General features: G+C 40.0%; 1 protein-coding gene across 1 annotated transcript in view; it reads left to right on the top strand.

Moving 5' to 3' along the window:
- Nucleotides 1-135: 135 nt before the first annotated feature.
- The window catches only part of CHRM3 (cholinergic receptor muscarinic 3), a 289205-nt gene continuing 265692 nt past the window's right edge, over nucleotides 136-23648 (top strand). The window contains exon 1 of the mRNA XM_017532125.2: nucleotides 136-200. The gene's annotated coding sequence lies outside the window, so the exon portion shown is untranslated. The remainder of the gene's footprint in view (nucleotides 201-23648) is intronic.

The raw sequence follows: 23648 nt of genomic DNA, 5'->3' as shown, positions 1-23648 counted from the left end.
TGACCTAGGAAATCACTTCCAACTCAAAAATTCTGTAATTTTTTTACATTGCCTCTAATCATGTTGTTTACCCCATTGCTGTTCTCTTTCCCAGGGTCCTGATGATTTGTTAATCCCTTCTTTTTGCTCTCTTCTAGCACTTGTGTTCTGATTAGCAGCCAAATAGACGACAGTCAGAACTTCAGCTAAGGCACAATAAGGTAAGATCCTTTTTCTAGTTGAGCCACTTCCTTGAAAAGGGGGATTGATGGCCTGATCTGTGAGAACAAACTAACAAGGAATAAGAATTTGTAAGCAGGTGCTTTCAACATGATGTATAATTGTTACCATTAGTCATACTCAGTTATTTTTGTGTCTTAATAAAGCTAAGTATATTCATTTTCTCATCAGTTTAAAAATTAAAGGCATGTTGATTGAGATTTGAAACAAGTTAACTTTATATCAAATGCACATTCGTATTTAACTGTAGCAATGTGGAATTTTTTGAAATAGTGCAAGATGTTTGAATTAGCAGTACATATATTAGGTACATACTTTATAGCTTATCTAATTCTTAGAAGCTTAAGAATTATCCCTTGATTTAGATGCCTTTCTTCAGAATGCTGTACAAAATATATTGTGAACATAAACAGCAACATTGTGAAAAAGCTCAATCCTTCTTAGATGTTATCATTAATAATGTTTTATCTATCCAGCAAACACTGCTACCATCCTACCCTGAATCCATTCTCCCTGTACCGGTCCCTTCTCATCTTGCTATAAAGATGCTACCTGAGACTGGTAATTTATAAACAAAGAGGTTTAATTGTCTCACAGTTCTACATGGCTGGGGAGGACTCAGGAAACTTACAATCATGATGGAAGGCGAAGGGGAAGCAAGGCATGTCTTACATAGCAGCAGGAAAGAGAGAGAGAAAGTGCAGGGAAACTACCACTTTTAAAACCATCAGATCTCATGAGAACTCCCTCACTATCATGATAACAACATGGGGAACCCGCCTTTGATCTCATCACCTCCCACCAGGCCCCTCCCTTAATACCTGGAGATTACAATTCGAGATGAGATTTGGGTGGGGACACAGAGCCAAAACTTACCACTCTCCTGTTCCTTCCTAACAAAACCTTGATGTTGTAAGGACAACAAAGTGCCCAGCTAAAAAATATCCTCATCTTCCCAGACTTTTCCTGTGGCCGTGTGACCCAGCTCCAGCCAATGAACTCTCACGTTACAAATTTTAATACTGGTGAAATCATTCTTTCTTTCTTTTTTTTTTTTTGAGATGGAGTTTCACTCTTGTTGTCCAGGCTAGTGTGCAACGGCATGATCTCAGCTCACTGCAACCTCCGCCTCCTGGGTTCAAGTGATTCTCCTGCCTCAGCCTCCCCAGTAGCTAGAATTACAAGTGTGCACCACCACACTCAGCTAATTTTTTGTATTTTTAGTAAAGATGGGGTTTCACTATGTTGGCCAGGCTGGTCTTGAACTCCTAACCTCAGGTGATCCACCTGTCTCGGCCTCCCAAACTGCTGGGATTACAGGCATGAGCCACGCGCCTAGCCAAAAATCATTCTTAATAACTTTCTCCACATATCCCTGAATATCTCCCTTAGAATGTGGACCTCCTTGGGTCTCCATTGTTAATGCAGGGAAATACTCTGATATCTATTCAAAGCTACAGTTTTGCTTTCTGGCCATTGAAACTAAGAGTGACCAGTTATTTTCCTTTTCCTTCTATTTCTTCCAAATACACCCTGAATCTCTTGTCTCACTTATTATGACTCTACTCCAAGCCACCATCTTGTCGTGCCTGGACAATCACATTAGCCTCATGTTAGCCAATGTGGCTTTCATTCTTACCACACAAAATTACATTCTGTCATAGCTATCTTCTGCCTTGGGAAACCTCTGTCAGATCTTGTTATTCTCCTACTTGAGAGTTGCTCAAAATCCTTCAACTCCCTCCCCTCCATTTAGAATCAAATCCAAATGCATTAACATGACTTATAAATCTGATATGATCTGGTTTCTACTTGTACTTTTCTCTCTTGCTTCCTATACTCCAAGCCTCCCTGTCTTTTTTTATTGAACGTTTCTCTTTGTTCTTTGATCTTGGGGTCCTGGCACTGAGCCCCTGGCTCTTCTTACTTCTTGACCCTTCCAGTCAAATCTCAGCTGCCAAGACCTTTCCTAACCACTCTCTCTAAATAACCACTGTCCTGGACACCCAGGTTTAATTCCCTTTAAAAAATGGAAGTTTTTTTGTTTGTTTGTTTGTTTGTTTGTTTGTTTTAAGTCATGTGAAAATAACCCCTTATGGACAAAATACTTACATATGTCACTTAAGGGATTTAGGTAAGACATGAAGAATTTTATTGCACCTATTCATAATTTGTTGTTTATCTCCCATTATAATATAATCTAAGCTCCACGAAGGCAGGGCCTTGTCTGTTTCCTTCACTGCCAAAACCACCGTCCTTATAACGACACCTACTCCCTACAAGAGGCTTAGTAAATATTTATTGAGTAAATGTATATAGAGTCAGAAAATGCCCTATGTTAAATATCTTAAAAGAAATTAAGCAGTGCTTATAGATGTCCCCAATGTGCCTTTTTCTTAGACGGGAAGAAAAGGAAAAAAAAAAAGAGAAAAAGATGAAGAAACAATCTAGGAAGAAGAACAGAGGGACAGACAGTGGTATAAATAGAAAATAGCAGGAATCCTTGGGTGGGACTGTTTCAGAGATCTTTACTCGGTGGCATTTCTGATCTATGACATTCGGCGACAGGGCTTAGTTCTTTGGCTCTTACATTGATTTATTGGCTAAACCTGGCACATGCACAATGAGAAATGTTTGTTGAATGAAGGCCCAAAAGAATGAAATAATAAATTATTGAACTGCCAAGAGCAAACTTTTGCCTTTTTTTATGGGCATGATATATTCCCTTGATACCAGTATTTAATCCATGTTAGTGACAAACATTCCAGATTATAATGACTGTGAAAAATATTCCATGAAATAAAATTCAGTTCCTGTGCTAGGCATCCCCCTTAGCGCATTTCAGAGTTTATTCTGTCTTTAAGGGAATTATCGCAGTGACTGTCCAGAATGGCACATGGTGTTAATGTATTAAAAATACTGACAGGAAAATGAAAACTAGAAAAGTGTCTTATCTGTCAATTAAATGATATAGCCTGGTGGTTAGATTACAGCAATTCATGGGCTTTATGTTTTCTGCCGATTGAGATTTGACAGCTGTTTATAAAATATTTACATTCTGATTTCAGTCACATTGACAGCACTTTTGGGTCTTTAGAAGATGATAATTATATGTTAGGAAAATGTTAAAAAAAATTGAAGCTGATCGGTTGAGGAGAAAAATCTGTTTTTTAAATTGTGTAAAGGAAGGGCACCCACTTTATTAAAGGATGTCCATCTAATAAAAGTCAGAAGTAGTCGATTCTTGGATCCAAAATCATACCACTTATCATTTGCAGTAGTGCCGCTCCCAACCCTGCCTGCCTTGGGGACCTTAGCTGTTCCTCATCAGCTGTGTCTGGCTGGCTACATACTTCTTACCCTTTTTCACTTCATTATGCACATAACATGGCAACAATTGGATAGTACATTGGTTAGGATTTTGGAGTATCTATATCGAATTTTGTGAAATTTCAGTTCATATCTTTGGTATTAAAGGAAGATGAAAAGTATTGGGAGGAATACTAAGTATTGAATTTTTCTAGAATTTCCAAATAAAATCTTTTCAAAGACTTTAATGAGAAGCATCAATTTATATATAAATTTATATTATCAGGTATGTGGAAATGGCAGCCTGCAATTCTTGATTGCTGGTCTCATCAAAGTCTTTTATTTGGTTTTGCAGATTTATTTTTTGCTGTAACATTTTGCTACATCACAACATATTCTTTTTAAACACCATTATATTTATATGCATAGAAAACATGCATAATATTCTATAACATACCTAAATATTCCTGATCTTTTCCAGTGTTTGCTGTTAAAAATTTTTATATTGATGAAAATCATTCTTAATAACTTTCTACACATATCCCTGAATATCTTCCTTAGAATATAGTCCAAGAAATGAAATTCCTTGATTAAATGGTATATAAATTTTTAAGGCTTTTGATATTTACTATATGATTTTCCTTTCATCAAAATCTTGATAGCCACTATCTGTGTGATGCTTTGTAAGAACAAGTAGATAATAGAAAATGTAACAAACCTATTTTATAGCCACCTGAAAGTTTCCTGTAGTTGAGATTATGTTTAACGATTCTAACAGCTATCACTTTCTTTCATTGACAAATGTAGTGTTGACACTTCTTGGGATAAGGTAAATGATTTTGGAACCTATCCTAACCTTTTAGTATTGAGTATTTGAAAAATTCTTAGACGGCATAAATATTTTTATAGCCCTCACCCTGCACATATTTTGGAGTCACTAAAAGGGCGTATCAGCTGCAAATACACAGAAGCGGACTCCACCCTTGATGCTTTGTAAGAACAAGTAGGTAATAGACTGACTAGGAGCAAAAGTGCAATTGAAGGTTCTAGGTCTACACACACTTCTCACTACCCCTCTTCCCACTGTTGGGTCTGGGTCTGTCCTGTTCCCCCAGGGTCCTCCCCCTCAGAGCCTGCATATGGACCCTCAGCCAGAAGGCCCAAACACCTTCTCCCCACATCATCATGCCTTTCTCTTGGTCACAAATGTATTTGGGTTCCAGGTACACAAGGGGAATGCATCAGTGAAAGATCACTATGCCTTAAACGTGAGTGAACTGTGAGCTTTAGGGCAGAGAATTGCAGGAACCTGGTTATGTGAAACTTGGTCTGGAAGCAACCAAAATTCTCATCAGCCTGTCCCCTGGAGAGGGTGGGGATGAGAGGAAGTCCAGAGTGAAGCCTCTGACACACTACTTTTCAAACACTCATGTGCATATCATCACCATTAAAATACAGATTCTGATCGGAAGGGCTGAGCTTTTGTAATTCTGACAAGCTGTCAAGTGAAGCTAATGGACTTTGATGAAGCTGACTGCCCTGTGAGTAACAAGACTGTGATACACAGGCCCAAGGCAGAGCCCCAGGTCCTGGGCACTAGACAGAAGTGTTGGCTTGATGCGAAGACAGAAAAGTGGGCCTGCTTGGGACGGCTGTCTTCAGCAGGAATTCTGAGCCTGGCCTTCCCACCCCTCACTCCTCACTGTTGAACACCGTGCTCCCTGGTGTTCCTCCATCAGCTCACAGCCCCTTGTCTGGGATGGGCAGCGCACTCTGTGGCTGGGCACTGAACTCGGCATCTGTGCTCAGAGTATCATGGAAGAGTAGCAGGAGCCAAGGGTCCCCATCGTATTTGCAGCTGGATGAGACCTTACACACAGCACCAGATGTGCTCAGCTATGCCTGCCTCTGAGGACGAGGGCCCCTATCCAAGCCCTGCTGGCCACTGGAGTCTGAGGGTGCTGGCTTTTCTCTTGCACACCAGGACAACATGTGGCAAGCCCTATAACTAGGTTCAAAATGGCACATTCAGTGGAGATGGTAAATGCAATTGTCCTCTAGTGATGTTGTACTGCATGATATGATCACAGATTAAAAACCAAAACTCAACTTTTCAGGTGACCCAAATGAAAACAATGCATTTTAAAGAAACCATACTTAAATTATCAAAGGAACATGTGGACTAAAAAGGAAAAGAAAATCCAAACCAGGAACAAAAAATCAAAATAATAGATGATACTTTTAAATAAAAGAAACACTTGAGAAACAAATACCTATGTGATGTCATACACAAAACAGACACAAGGCACAAAAGCTTGAATAGGTTAAATTATCAAAATGTATTATAGAATGGGGTTTATATCACAAGAATAGTATCAAAATATGGACATCAAAAATGAAGTAAAATCTAATGGAATGGCTACAAAAAATTATAACAAAAGAACAGACGTAGGGAACCAGGAGTAATCGGGTGAAATAATATAGGTGGTTACTGTTATAAAAATACAGCTTCTAAGTTTGTAGGTGGTACTTTTTAACTAAAAGAGTTTTCAACATAGTTCTATAACATGGGGAAATTAAGTTACATTCCAAGAAAAATGAGAGTGTTCTTGGGCTTACAGTGAAAAAAATTTGGAAACAGACTTGAAAATTAAAGGCATAATGTTTGTACAGCATGCACAATACCTGCAGGTGTAAGAAGAAATAAATTCAAAGCACACCGAAGAGTGCCTTCAAAAAAAAAGGACTTAAAATTTGATCAAAGGAAAAGGCAATGCATGTGCAATATTCACTATCTAGAGTATCAGAGAGAAAATAAAATTCAATTTGCACAGTTTCTTAGTGTTCTGAGACTGCAAACCCTATCCAGTTTTGGCATGTCCTTTCAGCAGAATAGTTATTCAATTCCTGTTATATGCCCTTGCGATAGACCATTTAGCTGATCTGTTCTAATGCTTTAATACAGAGCCTATGTGTACGAAAGAAGAGCTTGCAATCCAGTTTTAATGACAAGCCATACACGTATTTTTTTAAATGCTATGACCGTTAAGCATGATGCTGGATATAAGTCATGTCACCAAGTTGTCATGGTCTGTATCTTTAGCAGTTTGAATGCTTTTCACAGTGATAGGCACATGTAAGCACTATTGGAAAATGTTCACGAAAATGACATGTTAATTGACATGCTAAGGTAGAATGAAAGGTAATATGTGCCTTGAGGGACATACAGGTAGCCTTCTATAAGAAGGTGATATAATATGAGACTTGAGAAAGGGCAGGATTTATATGGGCAGAAAGAAGGCATGTCAAGGGATCATGGGTAGGAAGTAAAATACAAGTGAGAGCTTCAGTGTTGTGACGTGTGTGGATGTGGGTGAGTGGCTTATGAGGATGAGGAAAGGCAGGCAAGGCCACAGTGAGGATGACTTTGTATACCTTAAGGAACTTTGATTTTACCTTAAAAGTAACAGAATAAGACTGGAAGAGCTTGAGTAGAGGAATAACATTAAGGAAAATTAGCCGGGCAGCAATGTGTGGAAGTTGACTGAAGGTGGGGAAATACATAGATAGGTCACTTTTCTGGGGTAAAAAGAGATGGAGGATGAAACTAGGAAAACTCCCAATGCAAGTGAGGAAAGTACCGATTCAGAAGACACCACGAAGAAATCTGGATCTTATCCCTTTATACACCAGTTTTATATTTTCCCTCTCCTGTGTCTTCACATTTTTGAGTTCTTTTGATTATTTGTCTTTCATATTTAAATGCAAAATGGGTTTGATTCACGAAGTAAACACAAACACCTCCTCTTAGGCTCTCCATCCATTTCAGTCTCACCTCCCTTCTCTTCTGCTCATCATCATGGCCCAGTTTATCCAATTCAGTTTCCTTCATCTTCCCTTCACCTCAACCCACTGCGCTTTCACCTCTGATCTCACCACTTCCCTCCAACTGTAGCCACCAGAATGAGTAAAGATCTTCTAGTTGATAAACCCTCAAGAATCTTTGGTCCTTAACTTCTCTGTAAGTTTTACTGTTGACCTTTTTGAAATTCTCCCTCTTCTTGGATTCGAAGGAACCTCCCTCTTTCGTCTCATCAGCCTCTTTCCCTTTTTCTCTCTGTTTTCTTCCTTTCTTCTTCTTTTATGCTTTTCTTTTTTCTACGGCTAAAGTGATCATTTTCTTCCCTGCCCACCCCCAAAACTTTGGTTCAGGGTTTTTTCCTTCTTACTTTAGTTAACTTGACCTTCAGTCCCATGACACAAATCTGTGCCTCAGCTTAGACATTTTCCCCTAGTCCACATCTATATCTCCAGCTGGATGCCTCCACGTGAGTTTTCACCCTATACCTCCAAAACCGGAAGAGCAAAACTGAGCTCCTCTGCTTCTCCCCACTTGTCCGTATCTCTGCCCTAGCCTCCTGTACGTCACACAGGTACACTTCAAAAATGAGAAATACCCTTTATCATTCTGAAATGAAAATGTAATCATAATCAAATTAAGCCACTTTCTAGCTGGCTCAAAATTGCTTAATTTCTATATTTCTCAGTTTTCTTGTCTACAAAATGGAAAAAAAAATAATAGCCCTATGCCTCACAGGAGTGTTGTAGAAATAGTAACGGGCACAACGTAAGCCCTCAGTAAATATTAACTATTTCATTGTTTGAAATAATCAGAGTCCCCAATGACTTAAAAAGAAAAAACAAAATTAGTTTCCTCATCATGTTATTTGATTTTTGCTTAATTCTCAAGCTGTGTTTCCCACCATTTCCTAACTTGTACTCTACCCTCTACCCTTAAAGAAAGATTCTCCAGGGTGCCGCTCTACCCTATCCATCCCCAAGCTCACGAGTGCCTCTTCCTGTAACTAATCGTGACTTACCTTTGATAGTTTTCACTGATGCTGCCAACTGTGTGTAGGACGTCTCTTCTTGCTCCCTTTTCCCCATGTCTAAGTTTGTTTTTCTCTCTGTGCTCCTGGAGAGCCGCTGATTGAGACCTTGTTCACTCTGCCTTGCCATTGTGCATACATCTTTATCTGCCTCTCAGATAAAGGCAGCTCCTCCGTGGTAGAGGATGCACTGTTGATCTGTAGGTGGTTTTGAGAGGAAGTATACCAGGAGAGCGAGGACAACAGAAGAGAATAAGCAGATGGATGCACCAATTGTTCATCTAGAAATGGCTGTCAGTGGCGGTGAGCCAGCACCACCCCTCCACGTGGGTTTGGGTAGTGGAAGAAGGGGAATTCTGGAGAGGAGACAGCAAAGGGGAATATGGTGGCTTCAGGGATAAGCCAAGCTTTGTTTCAGACAAAGATGTGGGGAGGGAAGGAATGGATGCCAATTGAGAGATTGGTCACAGTGGGTGAGCATGGAAGGGACTGGGGCAGTGGAAGGGACTGGCACAGGGTCACTGTAAGTCAGAAGAGCTCCTGCTGGCTTGATGATAAATTCGTATCTGTATAAAATCTTCTGGAAGCAGATTCAAACAGTTTGAGATGTTCAATCTCAAGAATGAAGAATGGACATTACTGGTACCTAAATCAGTGATATGTAGGAATGAGAGACTGTAACGTTAGTAACATTGACATATACATAGTCTTATTGAGCCACAGTATTTTTGGGTTATGGTATACATACACACCCATCTACATGTGTGTATATACAGTGTCATGCATAATACTGTATTATATGTACGCATTGTATATATTTTGATTATGAATAGTACAGTGCTTATTATAGCAATGTTTGCAGTCATAGATGCTATGGTCTGAATGTTTCTGTTCTCCTAAATTCATATGTTAGAATCCTAATCCCCAAGGTGGTAGCAGGAGAAGATAGGGCCTTTGGGAGGCTATAAGGGATTAGTGTCCCAATGAAAGAGACCGAAGGAGCTTGTTTGCCCCTTTAAGGGCCAAGGCACCATCTGTGAACCAGAAAGCAAGTCCTCAGCAGATACCAAATCCGCTTGTACCTGGATGGTGGACTTCCCCGGCTCCAGAATTGTGAGCAATACATTTCTGTTGTTTATAAGCTATTTCATTTATGGTGTTTTGTTTTAACTGCCCAAATGGACCTAAGACAATAGAAAAGCTGTGAGTCTGTTTTGAAATGAGCTACAAAGCAGAATTGGAATTCGGGAATTCGAGGCAGTTGATACAGATGACCTCATAAGTAAGTTTAATTTTAAAAGGGAGCAGAGACATTGTATGTTAGTGGCTGTGGAACAATGGAAGGGGCAGGACCTAGGGCCGAGAGAGGCTTTTTTTAAGCTAGGAGATATTAAAGCCTGTTTGTGAAATGGTGGAAATCATCCGGAAAGGAAGGATAAGCTGATGATGGTTGAGAAACAGGACTCTTTCAGGAGTAGAGACCTTGAGTGTAGGAGAAGGACAATGGGGTGGCATTTCCCTGGGTGGGTGCAGGGACAGAGGCAGAGTTCCTGGGCACAGATCCTGATGGGTAAATAGATAAGGATGATCAAAAAAGGAGGCAGTCCTCAGATTAGTATTACTTCCTTTTCCTAACTACAAGGTACTAGGCAGCAAGGCACTGCGTTCCATCAAATTAAAACGAGATAACTATTTAAAGCCATCCTTTGGATTTAGAAGGGTGGTTCTGAAGAAAGAAGCCATGTGCACAGTTACTGAGCTCAAGGTCTTTGATCTCAGACAGCCCTCTGTGCCCTGGGCCTGCTACCTTCCTTCCAGCTGTGAAATTCTCATCAGGTGAACTGGGAGGTGTCCTGTGCAAGAGCCCAGGCTCCGGACTTGGCTCTCAGCTCTGTCAGTAACTGATGTGTAAGTTTGGATGAAGCACTAAGCCCTTCCTGCCTCCACAGTTCTTCTGTAACATGGAGATCCTTCTCACAGGACGGGTGAGTAATGAATGAGAGGTGGCTGCCTCTTCAGATACTGTCAAGTTCATAGCGTAGAGCCTGCTACATATACGTCAGGGCCTGCCAATGTTAGCAGTTAGTATTTCATTGCTCTAAGCCTTAGCTTCTATCTGGAGAATGTAGGCAGTGCTACACTTTGTCAGACACGGTTATTGTGGGAATAAAAAGAAATTGCGTGGCAAGCTCCTACAACACAGTAAACAGACTAAAGGGGAAACACGCCGTGTGAGTGAGCATGAGAGATGGCTTCACTCAGCAGCCACAGAAATTGGTAACTTTCTAAAGAAGATTGGGAGAGAGAAAGTGATTTGTGATTTGGAGGCAAAGTTTTAAACTTAATTTGTAAGACAGTAGAAGTCAATTAGAGCCCGGTGATGTGATTCAGGACAAGCATTTCATTTGAAGCCAATAAATTTAATAAAAATGGATCTATTTTCACTTCACTAAAGGTGAGGGGAGGTTTTGTGTGTGCGTAGGAATGTGTAAGAGCAAATATCTGCAGAGGCTAACTAAATGGAATGAGATTTTACATTGAGAGGCAGCGTTAATTATCAGATTACATCACAGCATCTGAATCAGCACACAAAAGTTAAAACTAAGTAAACTAAATTTATTAATTACACAGAATACTGTGTTCTGTAGTATTATGCATATAAAATGGTATATTACTATATGTAAATATGTATAAATACACATATATGCATAAAATCACGAGTTTTAATTTCTAAATGGAATCATAAGGCTCATGACAGCAAACCTAGCTCAGTGCCTGGTGCATAGTAGGTGTTGAACAATAATGGAGGAATAAATGAGGAGATCAAACCCACATTTGCAGATTGTGTAACTTATGTTGGAGAGCCCCATCTTAGAATAAAGTAGTTAACATATTCTATGAGTTTATTTATAAACAACTTTAATACAAAATGATGCTTAATGATGGAAAGCTAGATATAATTAGAGAAGACCTTATATGAGCTGATGTGTCAAATCAAAGAACTAAAGAAAGGCCTTGTGAAAGGACAGTAATGTCGGTGGAGAGAGGATTGTGCCTTAGACAGTTGGAAGAAAGGAGGGTGTGGACAAAAGACGTCATGAAGTATTACCCAAAACAGTATTTCTGCTTCAAAATGTTTGGGCTTCTTATTAGAGAACAAGGAAGGCGTGCTTTAAAGCCGGAGACAATAAAACCTCACACAGAGAATGTTCTGATGGGTGTTCAGAGAAGAAGAAATAGTAGACTTGGCTAAGACAGCGTGCAGGTTCCTCTCCGCTCGCTTCTTCCCCTTCCTCAGGACAGTCCCGAGAGCTGAACCCCAGTGAGTTGCATGACTAAGTCCAGCACTTTCTGAGGAGAGTAAAGAAGTTGGTACTCAAAGTGTGGCCTAAGGGTCAGCAGCAGCACCTAGCAGCTTGTTGGAAATGCAGAATCTTAGACGGTACCCTAGCCCTACTGAGTCTGAATCTGCAATTAATAAGTTCTGACTCAGGGGCATATTAAAATTTGAGAAGCACTGGCACTGAGGTTAGAAATGTGGGCTTTAGGCTGGGCTCGGTGGCTCACGCCTGTAGTCCCAGCACTTGGGAGGTCGAGGTGGGCGGATCATGAGGTCAGGAGGTCGAGACCATCCTGGCTAATACTGTGAAACTCCGTCTCTACTAAGAAAAATACAAAACATTAGCTGGGTGTGGTGGTATGCACCTGTAGTCCCAGCTACTCGGGAAGCTGAGGCAGGAGAATCACTTGAACCCAGGAGGCGGAGGTTGCAGTGAACCAAGATCGCGCCACTGCACTGCAGCCAGGCGACAGAGCAAGATGAAAGAAGAAAAAAAGAAAAGAGGAAAGGAGAGGAGAGGGGAAGGGGAGGGGAGGGTACAAAAGAAAGAAAAAGAAAGAAAGAGAGAGAGATGAAAAGAAAAGAAAAGGTGGGCTTTAAAGCACATAGACCTTTGTTCAAATCCCCATTCCACCTTGAGCAAGCTAATTTTCTAATCTTGTTTCCTCACCTGTGTGATGTAATCATAGGCACCTCATAAATACTATTACGAGAAAGAAATAAGTTACATATAAAGTGTTTATGTGGTGCCTGCCTCTTAATAACTGTTCAATAATGTTACCTATTTTTGCTATTTTTTTTCTCTGCTGAGCAGGAGCAAAAGAAAGTAGTGAGGAAGAAGCATTCTTGGTATGATCTTTCTTCTTTATTTTCTCAACCATATGCTCACTATGACAGGGAAAAAGAAGATTTACCTCCAGGCATAGACTTGCAAATAGTTCTAATAATTTTTTTGAGTTTCCTTCACTGCTGAATGTTACTTCTACAAATCGATCCCTTCACCTCTTTGAGCCTTTTTTTTTTTTTTTTTTTTTTTTTTGAGATACAGTTTCACTCTTGTGGCCCAGGGTAGGGTGCAATGGCATGATCTCGGCTCACCGCAACCTCTGCCTCCCAGGTTCAAGCATTTGTCCTACCTCAGTCTCCTGAGTAGCCTGGGATTACAGGCATGCGCTACCACACCCAGCTAATTTTGTATTTTTGGTAGTGACAGAGTTTCTCCAGCCAGTTGATCAGGCTAGTCTCAAATTCTCTACCTCATGTGATCCTCCCGCCTCAGCATCCCAAGGTGCTGGGATTACAGGCGTGAGCCACCGCACCTGGCCTGAGCCTTATTTTCATCCTACATAGCTGGGGTTATAACATCAGCAAAGTTGTGAAAATCCAACAAAGTTGTCCATAAGACAGCATTATGTTCATTGTTAAGAGAAATTTTGTGGAAATTAAGGTGGCAGATCTTACAAGTAGAATCATGTCAATATGAGAGACTGGTAACATGAAGTGTTGATATATATCATTTATAATATCATGTGGTGTAAATGACTAATTCCTGCCCTTGGACGGCATTAATGAAAAACCAGAGCCGGACCGTAGTTAATGCAGTAAAATTGAGTTTTATTTAGGAACTATTACAATACAGGGAAGGAGACTTCAGTATAGAACTGGGATCAATTACAAACACAACATGGACAAGTGGGGATGTATAGCCAAGGAGCCACCTGGAGTCAGAGGATGGAAAATTCCTAAGAAAAGGCATCAGGAGTAAGGAACGTTCCTAGGAGACAGACCTTACAGGATTCCAGCTGCAGGCAGTCCAGGTGAGCAGCTGTCATCTGGGGGATGATGAGGAGTAAGGAATTTGATCAGACAAAGAAGGGGATCAGATATTGAAGGTGGGGAATTCTGGATAAACTGACTTAGCCAGAACCTTGCTACAACCGAGTGATGCAGAGACAGGAACGGAAGTACTGAGGTTGGACCCTGCTTGGGAAGTAGCTTCAGAACAGCCTGACCGAAGTTTGGTCAGGGACGGAGTCTTTGGAAGAGGCAGTCTGGTTGCAGATGGGAAGGAGGGGAAGGTAGTTGCCTGCAGATACAGAGGGCTCTGCAGATAGATCCCAGTCTGTTTTTCAAAAATGGCCTGAATTTACAAGGGCTCTTTTAGCATTCTGCCCTTTACCTTATCCCGTAGTAGAAAATAAGACACATCCACTTAGAGAGCAAGATAAAATCAAACAAGTAGGCATAGAGGAGAGTTTCTATGGAGGACCAGAGGAAGGAGTGATTGCCTCTGCTCGGCTGTCCGCAGAGCTTCAAAGTCAAAACTTTTATGGTTGGCCTTGGAGGATAAACAGAATCTTGAGAGAGAGTTGCGGTCTTTTTGGAGGAAATAGCAGGAGAAAAAACAAAACAAAAAACAGAGGCAGCAAAGCTTGAAGCACATGAAGGAAGGGTAAAGAAGCTTGTTTTTAATTTTTTTAAATTTTATGATACAGGGTCTTGCTATGTTGCCCAGGCTGGAGTGCAGTGACACCGTCACAGCTCACTGCAGCCTCAACTTTCCAGGCTCCAGAAATCCTCCCATATCAGCCTCCTGAGTAGCTGGAACTACAGACATGAGCCTGGCTAATTTTTGAAAAAATACTTTTTAGAGGGATGGGGCCTCACTCTGTTACCCAGACTGGTCTCAAACTCCTGGGCTTAAGCAATCTTCCTGCTTAGGCCTCCTAAAATCCTGAGATTACAGGCACGAGCCAGTGCACCCAGCCAAGAAGCTTCTTCGGAAAACTCAGTTGCACGGGATTTGAGGAAAGAATAGGTTATAAAGATGATGAGGGATTCAATCTTGAGGGACCTTGACTGTCCAATTCCTACTTTTCCTATGATGAATAGTCACATATGATTTTGTTTTGTTGTTTTTTCTTTTCTTTTTTTTTTTTAAGATGGAGCCTCACTCTGTCACCCAGGCTGGAGTGCAGTGGTGCAATCTCGGCTCACTGCAACCTTTGCCTCCTGAGTTAAAGTGATTCTCCTGCCTCAGCCTCCCCAGTAGCTAGGACTAGAGGCACACACCACCACTCCCGGCTAATTTTTGTATTTTTAGTGGAGATGGGGTTTCACCATGTTGGCCAGGCTGGTCTCGAACTCCTGACCTCAGGTGATCCGCCCACCTTGGCCTCCCAAAGTGCTGGGATTACAGGCATGAGCCACCACGTCCAGCCCACATACTGTTTTTGAATTGGGAACGAATATAATCAGGATTGTTATGTTGGAACATTAATCTGACATCCATGAATGAGTTGGAGCAAAGCAAGAATAAGGGGAGAGACGAAATCAGAGGAGATATTTTAGTAGCCTGGGAAAAATAATAAGACCTCAAGCTGGATTTGCAATACTGGACATGTAAAGGAAAGGACAACAATTTGGGACAAGTCGCCTTTCTAACAGGTTCATATTGACTTTTTCATGTCAACAATAAGCCATAATATTATAAGAAAATAAAAATATTGCATCTGCTATTGGACCTTGTTCTTACTAAGTTCCATCTTTAGATATATTTTTTATTAAAGTTGTAAGAAGTACAAATATACTAGTTACTTGTTCTATTTTTGTGTTCTTGTGCAGGGAAAGAGAAAAAGGAAGAGTTCTATTCGTGTGTCATACTCTGAGACTTGTGGTAGTTTGCTAATTATAAGTTCTATTGTCTTGGTCTCAAAAGGAATTCAAGTGCTGAACCAAGTATAGTAAGGTCTCCCAGACCTTAGTGATTACACAGCTGCAAAATTTATAGCCGAAATGTCATCCTGTCTTAGTATTTTTGCAGGCCAAAAGACCAGGCAAAGTCAAGTCAAACTGTTTCTCATTTCTTACAGAAATTTGCAAGACCTAACAATAGAGCTCAAGACGGCCTCAAAAACTTAGCCTCTTCTTTGAGCTCCTGGATTGTTGGTCGAGTCAGATTTTTTGCATCTGTCAAATAATCTTACTTTCATCTCTCTCTGCCTTTCTAACAAAATCTATTTGAGGTCCCTAGTTTCAAGATGTTTTCATAGAGCCCCAAATTAAACATATTTTGGATCTCCTCTGGGCCAGCTCTTTCTCTTAGTATAATTTTTTAAGCCAAGGATTGGGTGCTTTCATCTCCCTTTCTCTAAGGCCTTACTGTCCATCTGACTTTTCTTCTCTAAAGTTAGTTCATTGTCCTGGACAATGAGTATAATATTAGTGTAATCTTGAAACACCTCCTTGTATAGACAGTCTTTCTAAAGGCTTCCAAAGTAATATAAAATAAGCAATTGATTTAATATCAATTGCCCTTTATATAAAAATAAATATTAAGAAAATGTGAAGGTGAACAGGCATAAAAATTTTGGTGTTGGCAATAGCAAAGATGTGGAACTAATCCAGGTATCCATCAGTGATGGGTTAGATAAGAAAACGTGATACTTTTATACACCATGGAATACTATGCAGCCATAAAAAAGAACAAAATCATGTCCTTTATGGCAACATAGATGTTGCAGTTTTCCTAAGTGAATTAATGCATAAATAGAAACCCAATTACTGTGTGTTCTCACTTAAAAGTGGGAGGTAACATTGGGTACAAACAGGCACAAAAAAGGAAAGGATAAACACCAGAGATCCCCAAATGGAAAAGGAAGGGGATGGGAAAAAGTGTTGAAAAATTACCTCTGGGGTCCTATGTTCATTATTTGGTTCACAGGATCATTAGAAGCCTAAACCTTGGCATCACACAAGTCTACCCGTGTAACAAACTTGTACGTGTACCCTCCCAAATCTAAATTTTTTTATTAAAATAATTTTTTTTTTTTTTTGGGATGGAGTTTCGCTCTTGTCACCCAGGTTCAGGCAATTCTCCTGCCTCAGCCTCCTGAGTAGCTGGGATTACAGGCACACGCCACCATGCCCAGCTAATTTTTTGTATTNCGCCACCATGCCCAGCTAATTTTTTGTATTTTTAGTAGAGACGGGGTTTCACCGTGTTGACCAGGATGGTCTCGATCGCTTGACCTCGTGATCCACCTGCCTTAAAATAATTTTTTTAAAGGCTGGGTGTGGTAGCCCATACCTGCAGTCCCTACACTTTGAGAGGCTGAGGCGGAAAATTACTTGAGTTCAGGAGTTCGAGACCAGCCTGGGCAACATGGCAAGACCTCATTTCTGACACACACACACACAAAACAAAAGCCTAGCTGGGCATGGTGAGATGCACCTATAATCCCAGCTACTTGGAAGGCTGAGGTGGGAGAATCACTTGAGCCCAGAAGGTTGACACTGCAATGAGTCATGATCACACCACTGCACTCCAACTTGGGCCCTATCTTAAAAAATAAATAAAACACAATACAATACAATAAAAATGTTTTTGTTGAGGTTATAGGTGACTTAAATTATTTTTTCTATTTTTTTACATTCTTGGTAATGAAAATACTACTTGTATGAGTCAACAACTATATTATCATAAAACATGTTTTTCCAATCCGTGTGATAATACTTTATTTTTGTAATTTCTTTGTTTTATTTCCAAAAAATATATCCCTCGAAACATGTGGGCGATTGTTCATATAAAAGAATTCTTTTCTTCTATACCAATGGTTCTTATAAAGATGGACTTCAAAATAGTTTAGAAAACTGACATAGAAATATGAACATTTGGCTTTGGAAATAAGGGTCATTAAAAAAAAGCAACTGATCTTTGCTGTCAGCATATTTAAGAAAAAGGAAGGATATTATAATGCTATGCTGGTGCAAAGGACCTAGCCTTTGAATTTAAATAGGGTCCTTCACAAGAAAAGCCAACAGGTACATTTGCACATGCGCATATTTGTATATGTGCATAACATTTCAAATCCAATAAAATTCTATATACTAACATTGCACTGTACAAATTATTTTGGAGACTTTCATTTTGCAGTGGAATATGAAGAGGAGCTGGAATACCCAAAACGTCCTAATGCTCTCTCTGCATTACTGCCATGGTACAATTGTCCAGTTTTACATAAGCACATTGAGGACAATGAAAACAATACTCTTAATACTGTTTCACTCAGTTTGGAATCTTCCAGGTAATTTACCTGAAAGCGAGAGAGACCAAAGAACAAAAAGCGAGAGAGACTAAAGAACAGCTAACCACTCTGCCAAAATTTTCCCCCTGCAGAGCCTGGCGTTATGAAGTTGCGCTCACAAAGAAGGCTCAGCAGTTATGGTCTTTGATGACTCAACCCAGAAAAGTCAGCAACTAATATGAACTCTTCCACAAGGTTGCTGAAAGAACAGGCATCTGCAAAGCTTTCTTTCTTAATTGCCTTTTTGTATTCTGACATTTTCCCCTCTATCAGAAATATCTTAGGCATTAAATCTCATGATAAAGCCACTTGAATACCCATTTTGATCCTGTGATTTGAAGTATGGAGAGGAAAATCATTGAACCTGGGAAAGATGTTCACATTTATAGGTGCCCTTTAAAATTTAGCAAAATTACATTAATAATAGCATCTGTTTCCAATGCCCTTACTTACTTTGTGGGCTTCATTTATCTCTTATATAATTAGTATAAATACATCATTCCTCACAATTGTTTAGCGAGACATTGCAATTGCAGTTTTTAATCTTTTTTACTCTGACAGCTACATTGTTGTAGAAGTTCTGAAAAAAAAATGAGAACATTGGAATGCACTTTTTCTGGACTATTTTTAAGTGGTCCAGTCTGTGCCTTTCTTGTTAATTTTAGTTTGAAATTTCATAATTTGCTCTTTTGATGGTTCTGTCTCTCAAATAAGGAGATAAGTTGAGTCCAAAGGAGTCGGACTTCTGAGACTGAGAGTTAGGTATCTAATAAATATGAGACTAGCTATTGAGGCCTAGTCTTTTAATCTGAGTGACTGATTGACTCTTTGTGCTTAAAACAATAAAGCGAGTTTACTATCATAAAACAAATCTGTAGCTTTACATGGGCTTCCTCTGTTTGACTGACAATACAATTCTGATGTTCTACCAAATTTACAAATAGTTTGTATTTCTCATAATAACTAGTAAGTTGAATAGTGGGTGTTGGGATGGAAAATATCCTGAGGCTTCTTTGGCCTCAATTAGAATGAATGTCAAGATTGATTTGTGATACCTGCAAACAGCAGAAGAGCCAAGCGTTGCAACATGAAGCCAGGGAATTGCTATGCCTAATGCAAGATCACGTTTTCAGTTGCACCCTGTAACTCAGCACGTGGTTGTATTGTTCTCATGGTGCTTTCTGTAAGTGCGGACTTGACATCTTGATGATATGGTTGCCCAGAACGTCTGGTATATTAGGACCCAATAAATAATAACTGATTGGTTAAGGACTATGCACATTATCAAAGATTTTTTAGCACCTAGAATCTGAAGAGTCATGAAAAGCAACTGTATATCTTTAAGAACATCCTCTCATAGCTTCTTCAAGATAATTTTATTGATTTGATTTTTTTTTTAAACAGTCTCACTCTGTTACCCAGGCTGTAGTGCAGTGGTGCGATCTTGATTCACTGCAACCTCCATCTCCCATGTTCAAGCGATTCTCACACCTCAGCCTCTTGGTTAGCTGGAATTACAAGTGTGTGCCACCACACCTGGCTAATCTTTGCATTTTTAGTAGGGACGGGTGTCACCATGTTAGCCAGGTTAGTCTTGAACTCTTGACCTCAAGTGTTCTGCCCACCTTGGCCTCCCAAAGTGCTGGGATTACAGGTGTGAGCCGCCGTGCCCAGCCTTGATTTGATTTTTAATAAGTCCATTCCATATCCACATTGTGAAAACAGTTTAACTTCTTCATTCTCAGTGGTTGTTCTTCCTTTTGCTCAAGGTTAACAGGTATGAGTTCCAACATCTTTATATTCTTTATATTCTCTTTCCGTACGTGTTCTCTGCTCCCTATGTCTCTGGGAGAGAGAAATTTTTCTCTTCATCTCGATGTTACCCCCTTCTCTGCTGTTATCTTCTTTTGCTTGGGATCTTACCACCCCTGTTGTTCCCAAGATTTCCAGTGACTATGATGTCTCCCTCTTGTCTGGAGGAAGGGCTGGCAGATCCCTGTGGGTCTGTGTGGGAAAACTCCGCTTCCCTTCACTCTGTGTCTCTCCTCCAGCCTCCACCCCATTCCTCCCCTTTACAGATGCGTCTCTAGTCTCTGGACCCCCACCATAGAGAACTTTCTATGATGAAGGAAATATTCTCTGTCTGCACTATCCAGTGCAGTAGTCACCAAGCACTTGTGGTTATTGAACATTTGACATGAGACTAGTGGCACTTGAAGAAAGGAAATTTAAATTCTTTGTTTTTAATTTAAATCGGAAATCATCACATTTGGCAAGTGCCTACCACAATGGACAATGGATAAACATTCCCCTTCAGATTTCTTCACCTGTATCACATAAAATTATTTAAGTGTATCTCCCCAACTCTCCAAAGCAAAGTACATAACTATACCATTCCAACATGTATAGAACAGAAGTTAACTCACTGCCTACAATGGATACCTGAGGGTATTAGGACTTTATTCCCTTTATATCTGTAACTGAGGTTGTCCTCTCATGCCCTTTGAAAGAGGAAGCCCAAATAACTGTCATTTGCAAAGATCATCAGTGATCTCCGTTAAGTTTCTCATTCTTAATTTCTTTTTGTTATTGTTGTGTATGGTGTTTTTGTTGTTGTTTTGTTTTTGTTTTTCTTCAGACAGGGTCTCACTCTGTCATCCAGGCTCGAGTGCAGTGGTGCGATCTCTGCTCACTGCAACCTCCACCTCCCAGGTTCAAGTGATTCTCCTGCCTCAGCCTCCCGAGTATCTGGGATTACAGGCACACACAACCATACCCAGCTAAGTTTTTGTATTTATAGTAGAGACGGGGTTTTGCCATGTTGGCCAGGCTGGTCTAAAACTCCTGACCTCATGATCCACCCACCTCAGCTTCCCAAAGTGCTGGGATTACCGGCGTGAGCCACTATGCCTGGCCCTCATTCTTAATATCTAACTGTCTTATTTTTCTTTACTTATTACAGACAGGGTCTCACTCTGTTGCCCAGACTGGAGTGTGGTGGTATCATTATAGCCCACTGCAGCATCCAACTCCTGATTCAAATGATCCTCCTGCATCAGCCTCCCAAGTAGCTGCTGCTACAGGCACGTGCCATCACACTCGCCCTGGCTAGTGCTTTTTGATTTGTTTTGTATTGTTTTTTGTAGAGGTGGGATTCTCACTAATTTGACTAGCCTGGTCTTGAACTCCTGGCTTCAAGTGCTCCTCCTACCTCAGCCTCCCAAAGTACTGGGATTACAGGCACTAGCCATTATACCTGACCCTAACTCTCTTCTTTAATCAAATTGATTACTGTCCTTCAAATGTTACTTTTACTGTCCTTCAAACGTTACTTTACGTGTTATACTATCTCCTCAGCTTCTTACATCCTTCTTCCCTACACTTACCAAATGACATACATTTCTTCAAGGCTCATGGTCTAGCTCTTCCAACAAGCTTCCACAGACTAAATAAGCCTAAGAAAATTGCAGTCTTTAGTCTTTAAAAAAAAATTTACTTATTGATCTCTTACTGTATTCCAGACAAGTATGAAAGATGGATAGGGTGGTTAAAAGTGATGGTAATAATAGGTTAACATGGCCTGGTACAGTGGCTCACGCCTGTAATCCCTGCACATTGGGAGGCTGAGGCAGGGGCATCACTTGAGGCCAGGAGTTGGAGACCAGCCTGGCCAACATGGCAAAACCCAGTCCCTACTAAAAATAAAAAATAATTAGCCAGGTGTGATGGTGCATGCCTGTAATTCTAGCTACTACGGAGGCTGAGAGGTATGAGAATTGCTTGAACCTGGGAGGTGGAGGTTGCAGTGAGTTGAGATCATGCCACTGCACTGCAGCCTGGGTGATGGAGAGAGACTCCGTCTCAATAATAATAATAATTATTATTATTATTATTATTATTATTAATATTTGTTGAAGACTTTGTATATGTCAGACACTCTTCCAGGCTCTATGTCTACATGATTTCATTTACTTCTCATGAGTACCCAGTGAGATAGATATTACTATTATATCACTTTCACAAATGAGGAAACAGAGGTATATAGAAACAACAACATGGCCAGGTCTTCCGACCAGTAAGTGACAGGAAGGTCCTGCTTGTACAGAGTTACATCCCAGCACCTGCTAATTCTTCTTAATGCTCAACAGAACTAAATAACTCCTATTTTTAAATGACTTCTGCTTTTATTTTGGTATTAACATTTGCATTGTGATTACCCTTTGGTTACTAAACGTCACATACATAGGCTGGTCCTCTCAATAACATAAACTTCTAAAGTGTAGACTAAGCTGTCTGCTCCTCTGTAGTCTTAGCGAGCACTTAACAACATATTTTAGGAAGTATCTTTCAAATTACGGATATGGTTGATTAAAGAGTTCTAGGTTCTGAAGTCAGTTTACTGTGTTCACATCCAATTTTTTAATGAAATAGAATGAAATAACAAGCAGTGGGATACCTATGCAATGGAATATTATTCAGCAATAAAAAGACTCGGCTGTCACGTCATGTAAAGACATGGAGGAGCCTTAAATGGATATTACTAAATAAAAGGACCCAGGCTTAAAAGACTATGTACTGTGTGATTCTGACAGTATGACATTCTGGAAAAGACAAAACTGTGGAGACAGTAAAATGACGACTGTTTGCCAAGAGTTAGTGTGGAAGGAGGGATGGAGAGGTTGGAGCATGGGGTATTTTTAAGGTGGTGAAACTATTTTGTATAATACTGTAATTTTGGATACACCAGTATAGATTTGTGAAAGTCCATAGAGTGTACAGCACAGAGAGTAAACCCGAATTTCAACTACAGACTTTAGCTTGTAGTAATATATAAATATTGGTTCATTTGCTATAACAAATATGCTACATTAACGCAAGATATTAATAACAAACAAAACTGTATGTGGGGGGGAGAGGAGAGAGAGTATGTAGGAACTGTCTGTAGTTTCTGTTCTACTCTTCTGTACTCTTCTGCAAACCTAAAACTACCATAAATAAAAAATAAATAATAAAGCCTATTAATTAAAAAAATAGAAAAGAATGTGTCTAAGCACATCATGCATTGTGAGGATAAATACCGTTTCAGGGAACATCTGTTTCAGTGTTAGATGTGTGTGTGTGTGTGTGTGTACATACCTTACTGTGGATAAGAAGTTAAAAAAAGTTTGAAAGCCATCGTTTTAGAGATTATTGCAAACATGCTACCTATTTGTCAGCTGATTGAAAAGCTGTGTAGAGTTCTAATAATGACTGTAAACCTGCATCCCATAAGCAGGAAGAGTCCTAATAGGTATGGAGTGTGATGGACGTGTCTGTTTTTTGAAATGATTGTACATGATTGTTGTAGGAGACTTTATGAAAACCTTTAACCCTGGGAAATAAAAGTAACCCAAATGATGTGGTTGACAACATGCATTTTGTAAAGACATTCATTTATCAGTATTTCTGATTTGGTATGGTAGCACCCTATTCAAATTTGGATAAAATATTGGAAGTACCTTAATTTTTAAGTATAACACAATTGAGTTATAGCCTCATAATGGTATCAAGCCTAATATGTAGGAAACTCCACAAATAACCTCCCCCAGCCTTACTCAGGACAGGTATCCAGAAAGCACAAGTATCCAATAACTTGACAGACTCCAGTTAATAGTTTTCTGCAATTGATATTAATAAATGTAGGAGTGTTTATTTGCTGATATTGTTTTGTTCATTTTTCTTTCTTGCCACTGCTTCCTACTCTTCCTCCTCCTTCCTCCCCCCTCCTCCTCCCCCTCCTCTTCCCCCTCCTCCTCCCTCCTCCCC

This window comes from Cebus imitator, unplaced genomic scaffold, assembly GCF_001604975.1.
Source record: "Cebus imitator isolate Cc_AM_T3 unplaced genomic scaffold, Cebus_imitator-1.0 Scaffold75, whole genome shotgun sequence".
NCBI lineage: Eukaryota > Metazoa > Chordata > Mammalia > Primates > Cebidae > Cebus > Cebus imitator.
The sequence above is the reverse complement of the archived record's forward strand: the minus strand, read 5'-3'. Positions and strand labels throughout refer to the sequence as shown.